Genomic DNA, 14,838 nt, shown 5'->3' on the forward strand with positions numbered 1-14,838 from the left:
TACACATGAAAGGAAACAATCAAGCCAAACAAGTTTACAATCTCTCCATTTCCCCTTCAACATTTTTCACATCAATGATTTCACAACTTTCTCATATTTTCATTCCAATAGTGATTTCGATCACTTTCCACCCTTATTACTCCACCCTTATTACCTCGGCCACCCTTATCACCACAACCCACACCTTATTACTTCCTGTTGCGGAGCGCAACTCGATCCAACCGAACAATCACAATTCACAAACAACACAACAACAATTCTCAAGAATTACAACAACAATTCTCAAGGAATAACAACAACAATTCACAAAGAATTTCCATAACCAACAATACCATATTCAACAACTCATATGCATTTTATGTCACAACAATAATTGCCCACGACAAGCCATATATGTTATTACCACAGTTGTTCCTATTGCATCATTTACGGTTTCCTTCCATCATTTGTTTCTCAGCTCTTACCACATAACACTTTCACAATCACCCATTTGGTTTATTGCCAATTACTTACACCATTATATCTGGAGGCTTAACCATGAACACTCAAATCATACCAATCACAAGAATTTCACACATAATCCACGTAGATATCACATACCAAATATTCGTACGCCAAACAAGGTAATTTTACAAAGGTCAACGTTAGGCATACATACCTGGAGCCGAATTCCCTTTTTATCTCCTATTTTTAATTCACCAAATAGTCTAGCAACGTCAATCTAGTGCACAAGTTAACACATATGACTTAGAATTGAAGTTCACAATTGCTACTCAAACTTATTTAAGTTATCAACTCCTCTTGTACAATACTTTACTCATACCCAATTCCTCTTACTAGATTTTAGGTTTTAAAAGGCATGCATATATGTTTTCAACTATTATTTTCAAGAATCAATGCATGAGCCCCCCCCCCCCCTTAGTTTAAACCTGAAAATCAATGAAAAAGGGTTAGGGATTTTACCTGCAAGAATGGGATGAAGATAATCACTTTGAAATTTCCTGGCCCGGATAGTTTTGAAGAATCAAATTTGATGAAGATGACTTTCTCTCACAAGAACCCTCTCTTCCTCTCTCTCTTATTATGTTCAGAAAACTCGTTAAAATAAGTGGTTGGGGTGTTTTATTAAAAAGGGGGTCGGGTTTAAAATTTAGAAAAATAGGTACCCGAGTCAGATATGCGGTCGCACTTTGCGACCGCAGAGATGAAATGCAGTCCGCAGAATGGACCGCAAAAGCGCTCCAAAAATCCAATCCTATTGTTTGGGTCTGCGGCAGAAATGCGGTCCGCATACCCAATTTGCTGTCGCATAATGCACCGCATTTTTGACTTCAAATTTGACTGACACATTGACTCACTTTGCGATAGAAATGCGGTCCGCATATCAGTTATGCGGTCGCAAAATGGACTGCATTTTGACCTTAATTTTAACCAAACCACTGACTCAATCTGCGGCAGAAATGCGGTCCGCATACATGATTTGCGACCGCATTCTGGACCACAAAATAACACTCTTCTGGAAAAACTTGGTTCTTTGATTTTTAAATACTTAGATCAGTACAATGAGTCCGAACCGAACACATTCCCAACACATATTCGGAACCTGACCCTACGAGCTATTAGGTTTTGAGCACAAATTTTTACGGAGCCTTACACTATCCTTTAATCAATGAAATGCAACTTTTCTCTTTGTATCATTTTAATCCATTGTGTTTAATTCTTCTTGCATATATAGTTCTTTTCACGCCAATTTTAGTGACATAAGATGCATGTGGAGTTTTCGGCTAGATTTTAGAAAGCCTGTCCAATTTTGAATGGAATCGAGAAAAAATACTTGGAGGATAAATAAGAGGCTGAAGAACTTTGATGATAAGCCTGTCACATGGATCCAAAACAGTCATATCCGTAGAGGTTATAGATTATCTCAAACCTATCATTAATACCGGCTTAAGGATAATTGAAGTTTTGAAGTTTGGTTGGACTAATCGATGAAAGGCTTTTTGCCATGGCCTTCATAATCTGATCATATCAGGGAAGATGACCCAAATCCTCAAATAAGGTGCATCCCAGGGAATTTAAAATGGTTAGCTGGTACTAAGTGCACCCTTCTACATCAAGACAAAGACCAACAAAAAGTGGCTCCAAATTGTTAAAAGTCATTTGTTGCGAACAAGATATTGACTAAAGAACTATACCATTGACAAAACCAAGAAGATGGTCAGGTCCATCAATGCCGAACGTGAGAAGAGATAGAATGTTTGGCATTCTTGAGGCTGGGAGGCCCTTTTTTCTGCTACCCAAACACTTTATACCCTTCGTTACCCCTTTTGAGCCTGTTTTATTTTTCTTCGACCTCCCCTCTTTTAGAATCAAGTATAAAGTCAAAAACAAACAAAAAAATAAAAAAGAATCGAAGATCCATGCCACCAAGAGTTAGGACAATTTGAGAGAAGAGAAGAAAAGGAAAAGAGAAAAGAAAAATAAAAAGAAAAACAACAAAGAAATCTTTGGTGTTGGTTTGAACTACGTTTGACTTGATTCCTTTATAGAATACGTAGGCAGCTCTATACTAGGGTTCAGTCTAACCAAATTAAAAAATAAAAATTCTCCAGTATCTGAAACTGGGGCAGATTTTTTTTATTATTTTTTTTTATGTTTTTATGAAGAGTCGATTCCAAGAGTTGTAAATATACAACCCTATCATCTTGATTCTATTTTGAGCCTTAATGTGACCCCTTCTTTCTTTCCCTCTCCAAAAGCCTTCCAAATAAAGACCTTTCAATTAGTCTTTTAGAATGCCATAGGAAGCACACAGTAAGCAACGGTAAACACACAACATAGAACAATGTCAAGTTGCTCGCACAAAAAAAAAGAATGAAAATGAGAGAGTCTTATTGGTGAAAACCCTCATGGGCACTGTAAGACGATGGTAAGTAGAGATAAATAAATGAGAGAGGCTAGTTGGTGAAAACCTTTCGAGGCACTGCTGGTCGAATGTGAGTTGTGATTTGATGCAAACGATTGGCACAAAGAGGTCAACTTCAAAGACAAAAAAGGAACAACAAGAAGAAAGGGTAGATTGGTTGGATAGATTCGGCTGCTCAGTCCAAAATGCATTTCATGATCATTAAAGTTGGCTACCACATTCAAAAGATCCCTTTTTTTTCTTTTTTTCCCCCTAATGTAGCATTTTTAGTTAAATACTATTCCTTCTCACTTTTATATCGCGTCATTGTGTCCATTTGCATTATCAGTCTTTGTTAAAACAAACAAGAAATGATTTCAAAATCTGTTACCAGCTTTCTAACTATCTAGGGAGCAACATGCACAATAAATTGTTAAAGTTAAACAAGATCCAAGGGTTCATGGAAACAGAAGTTCCAAAGAGAAAACTTTGCTGGTCTATTTACTTAGAAATCCAACAAAGAAAGAGCCAGAAAATTGGTCACCGTTTCCCGAAAGTACAAAACAAATGATGTGGGGCATACACGGCATTGACAAAGGCACAAATCCAACCGTGATTTCCTCTGATAAGCCGAACAAAGTGTCTCGAAGAAATCAAAAAGGTCGCTAAGCAAGACTTGCTTCATGGGCAAAATGGATAGCACCCCAGACATAAACTGATACTGGGCGCAAGATAATCAAAATTGATCAAAAAAAATAGCCAAAGGGTGTGTGACATCTAGATACAAAACAGTCGGGGGAAACGATAGAAAGACAAGGTATCCAGAAAGCAATACAGATTATCCGAGCAACTCAGTACCGCGCTGAAAGAATCGGTTCTTCTTCAGAAGGTCGCCGCGAATTCAGACTACTCAGGGCCTCAAGGCCACAAACTGACCACCACTTTGAAAACTCACAAATCTTTCTTTATTTGAAGCAGGAAACAAAGTAGTGTAGAAATGAAGTTCTCAAAGGACGAATGTCACCAAAGGTAAATTCTTCAAAGTCTATGCTTCTTCTTTCTAGATATGCCTATAATCACATAATCAACCACTGCATTTTCCAGCATAAGGTACATCAGTCCTCAGTTGAGGTTCCATTTTGACATAGAGCACACCACTCCGTAGTCGCATGTTTAGTATAGGGTACACCAATCCATAGTTGAAATTATAAGGTACAACAATCTTTAGTGAGGTTCCATTTTCATACAAGGTATCATATACCCAGGTTACTTTCTCTCTAAGTGATACAAGGCGCCATCCCTTGGTCACATTTTCTCAGCGATACAGGGTGCTTTTCCCTGGCCATATTCTCTCTTACTAATACAAGGTGCCAACCCCTGGTTACATTCTTTCTCACTGATACAAGGCGCCAACCCTTGATTATATTCCCTCTTAGTGATATAGGGTGCCAACCCCTGGTTACATTCTTTCTTAGTGATACAAGGCGCCAACCCCTGGTTACATTCTTTCTCAGTGATACAGGGTGCCAACCCCCGGCTACATTCTCTCCAAGTCTTTCAACCTCATTCGTAGGAGACGCACTTTCTAGTTTGAGTTATTTCAATAGGAAATGCACTTCCTAATCTTAACCATCAATCGTAGGAGATGCACTTTCTAGTTTGAGTTATTTCAATATGAGATTCACTTCCTAATCTTAACCATCAATCCTAGGAGACGCACTTTCTAGTCCAAGCCACTCGTAGGAGACGCACTTCCTAGTTTGGGCACCAACCCTTGATTATATTCCCTCTTAGCGATACAGAGCGCCAACCCCTGGTTACATTCCCTCCAAGTCTTTCAATCTCACTCGTAGGAGACGCACTTCCTAGTTTGAGTTATTTCAATAGGAGACGCACTTCCTAATCAGAACTATCAATCCTAGGAGACGCACTTCCTAGTCCAGCCCTTCCACCTCAATCGTTGGAGACGCACTTCCTAGTTTGAGTTACTCTAATAGGAGACGCACTTCCCAATCTGAAACATCAATCCTAGGAGACGCACTTCCTAGTGCAAGCCCTTCAACCTCACTCGTAGGAGACGCATGTCCTAGTTTGAGTCATTCCATTGGGAGACGCACTTCCTAAGCTGAACCATCAATCCTAGGAGATGCACTTCCTAGTCCAAGCCATTCAACCCCACTCTTAGGAGACGCACTTCCTAGTTTGGGTGCTAACCCTTGATTATATTTCCTCTTAGTGAGACAGGGTGCCAACCCCTGGTTACATTCTTTTTTAGTGATACAAAGTGCCAACCCCTGGTTACATTATTTCTCAGTGATACAGGGCGCCAACCCCTGGTTACATTCCCTCCAAGTCTTCCAACACATTCGTAGGAGACGCACTTCCTAGTTTAAGTCATTCCAATATGAGACGCGCTTCCTAATCTAAACCACCAATCCTAGGAGACGCACTTCCTAGTCCAAGTCTTTCAACCTCACTCGTAGGAGACACACTTCCTAGTTTGAGTCATTCCAATAGGAGACGCACTTCCCAACTGGAACCATTAATCCTATGAGACGCACTTCCTAGTCCAAGTCCTTTAACCTCACTCGTATGAGACACATTTCCTAGTTTGAGTCATTCCAATAGGAGACGTACTTCCTAATATGAATCACTAATCCTAGGAGACGCACTTCCTAGTCCAAACCTTTCAACCAATCCTAGGAGACGCACTTCCTAGTTTGAGTTATTCCAATAGGAGACGCACTTCCTACTCTGAACCATAAATCCTAGGAGACGCACTTACTACTCTGAACCATCAATCCTAAGAGATGCACTTCCTAGTCCAAGTCCTTCAACCTCACTCGTAGGAGACGCACTTACTAGTTTGAGTCATTCCAATATGAGATGCACTTCCTACTCTGAACCATTAATCCTAGGAGATGCACTTCCTAGTCCAAGTCCTTTAACCTCACTCGTAGGAGACGCACTTCCTAGTTTGAGTCATTCAAATTGGAGACGCACTTCCTAGTTTGAGTCATTCAAATTGGAGACGCACTTCCTAATCTAAACCATCAAATCCTAGGAGATGCACTTCCTAGTACAAATCTTGCAACCTCATTCACATGAGACGCACTTCCTAATCCGAGCCATCAATCCTAGGAGACACACTTCCTAGTCTAAGCCTTTCAACCTCACTCGTAGGAGACACACTTCCTAGTTCTAGTCATTCCAATAGAAGACGCACTTCCTACTCTGAACCATAAATCCTAGGAGACGCACTTACTACTCTGAACCATCAATCCTAGGAGATGCACATCCTAGTTTGAGTCATTCCAATAGGAGACGCACTTTCTAATCTAAACTACCAAATCCTAGGGGACACACTTCCTAGTACAGGTCTTGCAACCTCATTCATAGGAGACGCACTTCCTAATCTGAGCCATCAATCCTAGGAGATGCACTTCCTAGTCTAAGCCTTTCAACCTCATTCGTAGGAGACACACTTCCGAGTTCGAGTCATTCCAATAGGAGATGCGCTTCATAACTAGAACCATTAATCCTTGGAGACGCACTTCCTAGTCCAAGTCCTTTAACCTCACTCGTAGGAGAAAAGCACTTCCTAGTTTGAGTCATTCCAATAAGAGACGCACTTCCTAATCTAAACCACCAAATCCTAGGAGACACACTTCCTAGTACAAGTCTTGCAACCTCATTTACAGGAGATGCACTTCCTAGTTTGAGTCATTCCAATAGGAAACGCATTTCCTAATCTAAACCATCAAATCCTAGGGGATGCACTTCCTAGTACAAGTCTTGCAACCTCATTCCATTAGGAGACACACTTCCTAATCTGAACCATCAATCCTAGGATGCGCACTTCCTAGTCCAAACCTTTCAACCTCATTCATAGGAGACGCACTTCCTAGTTTGAGCCATTCCAATAGGAGACGCACTTCCTAATATGAGCCATTAATCCTAGGAGAGGCACTTCCTAGTCCAAACCTTTCAACCTCATTCGTAGGAGACACACTTCCTAGCTTGAGTCAACTATGTTCATTCTAATAGGAGATGCACTTACTAATATGAATCATTAATCCTAGGAGACGCAGTTCCTAGTTCGAGTTCTTTAATCTCGCAGTCATTTCAATGCCACCCATGGGAGATGCACCTCTTAGTCTAAGTTTTATCAATTCTACTTCTTAGAGAAGCACATTCGATTTGGAGTCTTCAAGTATCATTTTTTTCTCATCTTTCAAATAAAATAAGCTGATCTGCAGCTTTACCCAATAACTCACAAAATTTTCTCAGTGTCAAACTGGGACAGAAAATTTTGTTCATTTTGTTCGTCTTTGATGGCTTTGCAAGCCCCGCCGTAGAGCATAGGTTGTGACGATTAAAGCTTGCAATTTTAGTTATCATCAGAAGAAGGAAGTCTATCGATCACAAGATAGTTGAAGTTAACTTTGACAATATGTCAGCAACCCAGCTTCTCAAGATTCATCTTCTCAATTTCGGATCGGGAAAGCAAGCAACTGAGATTGAGTCATAATCTTTTCTTCAAAGAGCATCAAGATCCAATCTAAGGTCAACACATGAGAGCAGGTCAAGAATCAAAATTTGACTCCAGAAGGCATATAGATAGGAATTTTGTAACTCTTAGTTTGCAGACGTATGTAGCTCTCTTCTCTTTTCCTTTTGATGTAAGCAGCAAAGTAACAGTAACAGCAACAACAATAACAACAACAACAGTAACAACAACAACAACAACAACAATAGTCTTAACTCCAGTGTCTGGTAGTCCCAGCTACCAAAATTTTCCAGAACTACACTAACCTGATTCCTCTAAACAAGGATATGTAGGCAACCTCGGAAGCAAGGATCGTTCACCATTTTTCAAAAATTGCTTCCATTGGAGTGATATGTGAGCAAAAATTAGCTATGGCATTCACTTTTCTTTGCACGAAAACTCTTCGTATTCTCGAGCAAAGAGGGGCAGCTGTGAACACCTAATTTTTGCACTATTTTAACACCTCCTAAAGTCATTAGTGTTTTGTTATTTTAATTGTTTTTCTCAATTTTTGTGTCTTTAATTGCAAATTTCCTATCATAAAAATACCAACAAAAAAAATTAGTTCTTTCTTCATTTGTGCATTTAGGAATTAGCTAATTGTTCAATTGGTGAATTAATCTAGTTAATCGATCATTTGAATAAGTTATTAATTATTTGTGTAAATTTAGTTTAACACCTAAGGTTAAGGGAAAATGGGCTAAAGTTGAAATGGTTAGGTGGCTAAAGGTGCAATTTGAATTCCAATTAAATGGCTGCCAGGATAGTCTTTAAACAACAACGTAGTTTTATACCCAAACTACGTCATTTTGGTTAAGTCACGGGGGGTCAATCCTAACCATCAGATCTTCTTTGATCCAGCGGCCCTAATTTAATCCTCACCAATGCTATTTAAAGCCTAAAAAGGCCGAAAATTGCCCCCATTTTTGCCCTATTCTCTCCCCTTCTTTCTTCTCTGTTCTCTTATTCAAGACTCATCCGCCGCCCATCTCCGCCGGCCGGAAATCGCCACCGCCGGCGGACCACCTTCGTACCACCCCAAAATTTCACCCTTTCTTCCTCTCAACCTCCACTCCATGAATCCAAACCCCAAATATTTTAAATCCCTCTCAATCCCCATATATCTTAGCCAAATCTAAACCCTAGCCACCCAATATTTCCACTTTTTTCTCAAATTAGTGACATACCAATCATCCCCACCACACAAGCCTCACATATTTGTGGATATCTCTAGGAGATCTACACTTCCCCTTCAATTTAACCCCCAAAATACATCCTCCGCCACTGTCGACCACCCCGCTGCCGCGACCACCTGAGACCACCACTGTTTCTCCACTCTAGCTTCATCTCGACTTAAAGGCACTTGTTTCCTTCTAGCATGACGCCAAACCTTGTTTGTTTTGGCGCCTGCTAAAAGGAAACGTGCGCTTCAATGTCGGACAATCACGGCTCGTCGTCCTTGGCATCTCCTCGTTTTATTTGCATCGACTTCCCTCATTTGGTATAACCCTATTCCCTGTTTCCTTTTTTTTCTCTCTGATTCTTCGTTTTGTATTTGTCATTAGGTTTAGGGATTAATCATAGTCATGATTCTGTTAGTTGTATTATCAGTGTATTTTATTTCAGTAATTCGTTGTTAGTCTGGAATCACATGTTTCTTCATAACTTTAAATTAGTTCTTCGACCTTGTCGGTCGATTAGCTTGTATATAGTTCGTCGGTTTTGATTTTTGGTTCTTCGACCTAGCTGGTCGTCTATTTCATATGCATTTGTTAAGTCTGAACTTCTATTTTTATCGACCTAGCCGGTTGATTGTTTGGATGTTCGTGCTTGTTACTCCTAGATATTTGTTCCTCGACCTAGATGGTCGATTGTTTGGTTGTTTGTTTTGAATATTCTGTTAGTCGCGACTACAAATGATGGATTCAATTCAAATTGGTAGATTGTTTAATTCATCGGGTTTAGTAGGTTCATTGAATAATTTGTTAAGCTTGACCTTATCTTCCTTTGAACATGATTTTAGTTTGAATATTTAGCTTATAAGTCATGTATTGATTAAAAACTGAAGTAGTAAGAGAATACTTGAGTGTAGGGTCCGTGTTTGGTTGCTTTCACTGTTGCAGACTATTTTTGAGTACAATACTCCAAATATCTGTCCACAGTTGGCAAAGCAAACTGTTCATTAGAAAAATTTCTGGTTTTGGACAGATTTTTGGTCAAAAATCTATCATTTTGGACAGATTTTTGGTAAAACAAAAATCTGTCCCAAGAGTCCTTCTCCTCTCCTATAAAGGCGAGGTATTTACATACACTCTAGGACTACCTTCACACATTCTGAACATCTTTACAGATCTTGGACTCTAAAAAAAAAAAGACACATTTATACACACATTGTTCAATGGGTCTTTGAAAACTTCTTAAAGAGGAAAAATCAGCATCTAAATGCATAGAGGAAGCTGAAACTGGAGAGCTGGTTGAGTAGCATCTTCAGGTATAAAATCCATCAGAATAATAGGGGAATACTTAAAGCTTTTTGCTAAGTTCTTTCTCTTTCGAAAGTCTGCTACTTCTACTGGGTTTCCCAATACTTTTACTGCTGTTGTAATTGCTGTCCGGAGGTGTTTTTGCTGTTACTGTTGAATTCCAAGTTCGAATAATTGTTTCTTTGTTTCGCTGCTAATCAGGTAACTCTTTAACCTTGTACTGTAGATATTTTACAGTAATAAAGAAGCTTGGAATCTGGTTTGGACTCCTGGAGAATTCTCATATTCAATTTCGCTTAAGAATGAATGTTACATTTGTGTTAAGCATGTACTGTTTTTAGAAATTAGTTAAATCAATCATTTTCCTCTACACGGGTAGTTGAAACCATATTCAGTTAGTATATCTGTTATAAATTGGTTTTGACATAATTATGGATACTTTATTCAAACTCACGCTTTTAACTCTTATTTGCTTATTGTTAGTTTATTGTTTAGTTTCTTTCGGTCGCAACTAAAGGCAATAGGCTGTAATAAATTCATGAAATTGGCCCGTGAAGTTAGATTCAAGAATCTGATTTTTCAAGAAGTAATTGGACCAAATAATTATTTTTCTGGATAGACCAAATTAGGTTGCTGGTCCATTTCTTTATTGTGAGTTGTTGGTCCTATTTTTCCTATGTACGTAAAAGCTAACCAATGCCGTTGCAATAGCCAAATCGTTAAAGCAGTCCAATCTTCAAATTAATAAAAGCTAGCCCAAGTCTTAAATACCATAATTGTTCACATAATTAATTTTCAATAAAAATAGATTCCTTCTATATTTAAAAATAATTTAATAACTTAATTATGTCTAATAATTAATTTCCAATGGATAATATAGTTCGTTAGGAAATTTTATGTGCGATTTCAAATATCGACCATGTGTTCTTACACGATCCTTGGGTAATATCAAATAATAAATGGTCATGTGTGCACCTCCGCTCCTTGACTCGTCAATAATAATTTGTGTTTGTCCATGTGTTCATGCTCGTTCCTTGGTTAAATGCACATGACAAAAAAAAAGATCTTGTGTGCTTACAAGCTCCTAGATTAAAACAGTTAACAAAACATGGTTAATTATTAAGCGATAATGGGCAATACTAATCCAAAGTAAATAGAACACACTTTATCCAATAATTAGTTCAGGTCAATTTTAAGTCAATAAAGCGACCGTGCTAGAACCACGGGACTCGGGGAGTGCCTTACACCTTCTCCTCGGTCAACACAATTCCTTACCCGAACTTTGTTTTCGCGGACCAAAAAAAATAGAGTCAAACATTACTTTGGCTAGGGATCCAAATAAAAGGTGACTCGGAACACCTAAAATTTCCACGTGGCGACTCTGTAAATAAAATAATCCCTACTCAAATTTGTCACTTTAATTGAATAAAACTCTTTAACTCACAATCCATAACATAACTTATATCTTTTTTTGGGGTAGAAAAGGGGTGTGACAATTATAATTAGGCAAGATACACAAAGAGAGTACGGGTCAAATGAATCTATTATAACATGATGAGAATAAGGATTACAAGGATATAACTATTAAGTCTATGTTAAATGACTAAATGTATAAAGTAAAGAAGGGGGCTCCTATGTTTTTTACCCTAAAGGATCACCCCATGCAACATAAATAATACTTCACAACTCTCTTGAGGTAGGGAATTACTCATATTATTTAGCGGGTACAGACTATCATCTCCTGCTACCCGATTACTATGTTAAAGTTGTGTACCTAAAAGCGTTCTAATTCAATTCTAAGTCGTGCTCTATGTGTGCACTATCCGTCCCATGCCTATGGTCCAAGAGGCATTGGACCTCTATTTATAGTGGTTCTAGACTTAACTTAGGTTGATCAAAATGATAAAACTAGGCGACATACAAAACAAGTTGGACTTCAAATATGGGCAATTATGGGCTCATGTTATTCTCCACATTTAGACAACAAATGCACGCAAAACAGGTTTTCATGTTAGGCTGTTTAAGAATTTAAATACTTAAGCCCTATAGACATGATTTCTAGATGACCTTGGATTCAAACGCGCATATATAACATTACTGCCTTTAGTGACTTAGACGAGGAGGCAGTAGACCATCTGATGTTAACGCCAGTTTTAGATACCAGTTTTAGAAAAGTGATATTGTCCTATAGGCATGATATCTAATAGGGGCATAGTTAAACAAATGAGAATAGTTCTGGGAACCCAACCTTGACAACGGGATGAACAATATTAAGCGAGTGACAATATCCTATAGGCAGGATCTCTAGCAATTGACAGTCGAACCTTGATTTTATAATACCTTATCACGATGAACATGTTATCCAGGCGGAGCAATATGATAATGATAACGGTAGCTAATTGGTTAATTAAGATCCTATAGGCATGGTATCTAATGAATATGCTGTAGTTAAACAAATTGAAAGAAAGTTCATTGGCAGTTATTTCCTATAGGCATGCTGTCAATTAACACGTAGCAGTAGACAATGAATCGTTTGAACTAATGCTTTGATGGTAGACGAGTAGTGTGTGTGTGTGTGTGATTCTCCTAATGACATGATTTCTAACAATGCACATAGAAATTGAAATGCATATATAGCAGGTTGGATAACAAGTAAATCTTATGAATCCTATAAGCGTGCTTGCTACCCTTTCATGCAAACATTAAGTATACCCTTTTCCCCAATTTTTATTAACACCCCCAATTGTTCATTAAAAAGTTATTACATGCCCAGTAACGAATGTAATTACAAGGGATTATACAGACAATAACAGTGAACCTGTAACAAGCCCAAAATAAATACCCAGCATTTCCTGGGCCTTCAACGTACTCTTTCTTCACCAATTTAGCGCACCCAGATTAACAGGGAACTATATCCATCAGCACAACCCAAAAATCACAGACAAACCCAAGCCAAAACAAGACAGCAACAGATTGACCACATGACCAAACATCGAGTTACCTAGAAATCACTTAAACAAAACAGCTTGCATGTTCAATAGATAAAATGAGGGAAGAAGTGAGTGTCAGAGATAGCTCAGGTATTAGAAGTAAAGAGAGCAGTCAAGGGACCCCAAGTCCTAGTGTGTCATAGTTCACAAGGGTCTCTAATGGACCCCGAGCAGTGCTCACACTAGGGAGGTCAATAGTAAGAGTCTTGGTGGCCTTGGCTTTCAGCCGGCCAAGAATAATAGGTTCAGAATAGCATAGGTAAAAAAATGAGAGTGAGCGGACGATGGTTAAGGGACTGAAGTTGAGGAAACACATTTATAGCTTAAGGTAGACATAGAAAAATTGAGAACACAGAACAGCTAATCAAGAAGGTCAACAAGACGTAGAAGAAGGTTCAACACTTAGCAAAATAACACGTTGGCAGAAACATATTGAAAGAGTTAGAGAGAAACAAGTTTGCAAGATTAACAATATTATCATACAAAGGTACATAACACCAAACAAGTTTAAGTAGGGCACTAACTTGAAAGATTTCAAGCTTGAAGGTCTGAATTATGCTAGGGATTTATCACAATATCATATGACAGCCAGGCTAACTTATATCATGAAGCACAAAAGTATCAAACATGGTATGGAAACATAAACTAAGATAACCATTCTAATGGTTTCAAATAGTTACTAAGGATATATGATTAAGCAAAACAGAGACATGCTGTGAGATACATTAACAAGGGAGCAGATCATAGTTGATAGAAAAGGTCATAACATAGGTTACAACACATTACATATGCAAGTATGTCCTTACAGAGATTCAGAATAGAGTGGGAAAGCCAGCTCATGTCAAATAGCAAATGTAGGTATTCAGGTATTGACACAGTAGACTAACGAACTTAAAAAAAGGTCCAATTTATTCAAATGAAGCACATTCAGATAACATACCTTAGAATTGGCAACTTTTAGGTAAAATTAAATACTAAAGAGGTTCAAAACAAATGCAAAACTAACAAAATCGCATACGGGAGTAGCGCAGAACACATTAGCTAAACGAACTTAAGATGGTTCAAATTATTCAAATTAGGCATAAACATGTCTCAGAACTGGTAGCATCAGGTTAAATTAAATGCTAAAGAGGCTCAAAGCAAGTGCAAAGCTAATTAAAGTTGCACACAAAAGTAGCCCACATTAAGTCATAAATTTCAGAGGTAAGAATGTGCGAGTCATAAAAACATAAGAACAAAATTTCAAAGCCAAGTGACATACCAGTTAAATGGACAATAAGAAAGAACAAATTCCACAATGTTCTGAATATAAACAAAGAACAAGAACCCAAAATCTCAATGCGCCAAAGTTCCCAAGGGCTTCAGAGAAACCCCAGGCAGTTCTCGCATAAAGAAAATGTTGAAAATTCGAATCCTGGTGGCCTTGGCTTTCAGTCGGTCAAGAATCAAGGAATAGAACAAGAGAACGAGAGAACAATAAAGTGATAACTCCAATTTTAGTGAAAACCTAGCGATTAAGGTCTGTTTCAAAGGGGAATGGGGAAAGGTTTATATAGTAGTAGAAATCTGACAAACGAACAAGGAAATATTGTAAAATCAACATAAATAAGGAAATAAAATCATGCAAAACCAATAAAAAGTCCGATTAGAGAAAGATTAGGTAAACCCTAATTGACAGAAATCGGAAATTGGCCATAGATCTTGGCTAATTGGACCCATATAGCCTGGCCATGATGCATATGGACGAGACATCGTCCAGATTTAAGAGATTGAAGTTGAACGGCCAAAATTTGAGAGATAGTACTTGCCATGTTTAGGCAAGTACTAAGTGATACCATGGTCTTGCAGGTAATACTTAGATAACACATAAAAGGCAAGAAAATCATAGAAATAATCCATGGTTGAGACGGA

This window comes from Nicotiana attenuata, chromosome 7 (assembly GCF_001879085.1).
Source record: "Nicotiana attenuata strain UT chromosome 7, NIATTr2, whole genome shotgun sequence".
NCBI classification, from domain to species: Eukaryota; Viridiplantae; Streptophyta; class Magnoliopsida; order Solanales; family Solanaceae; genus Nicotiana; species Nicotiana attenuata.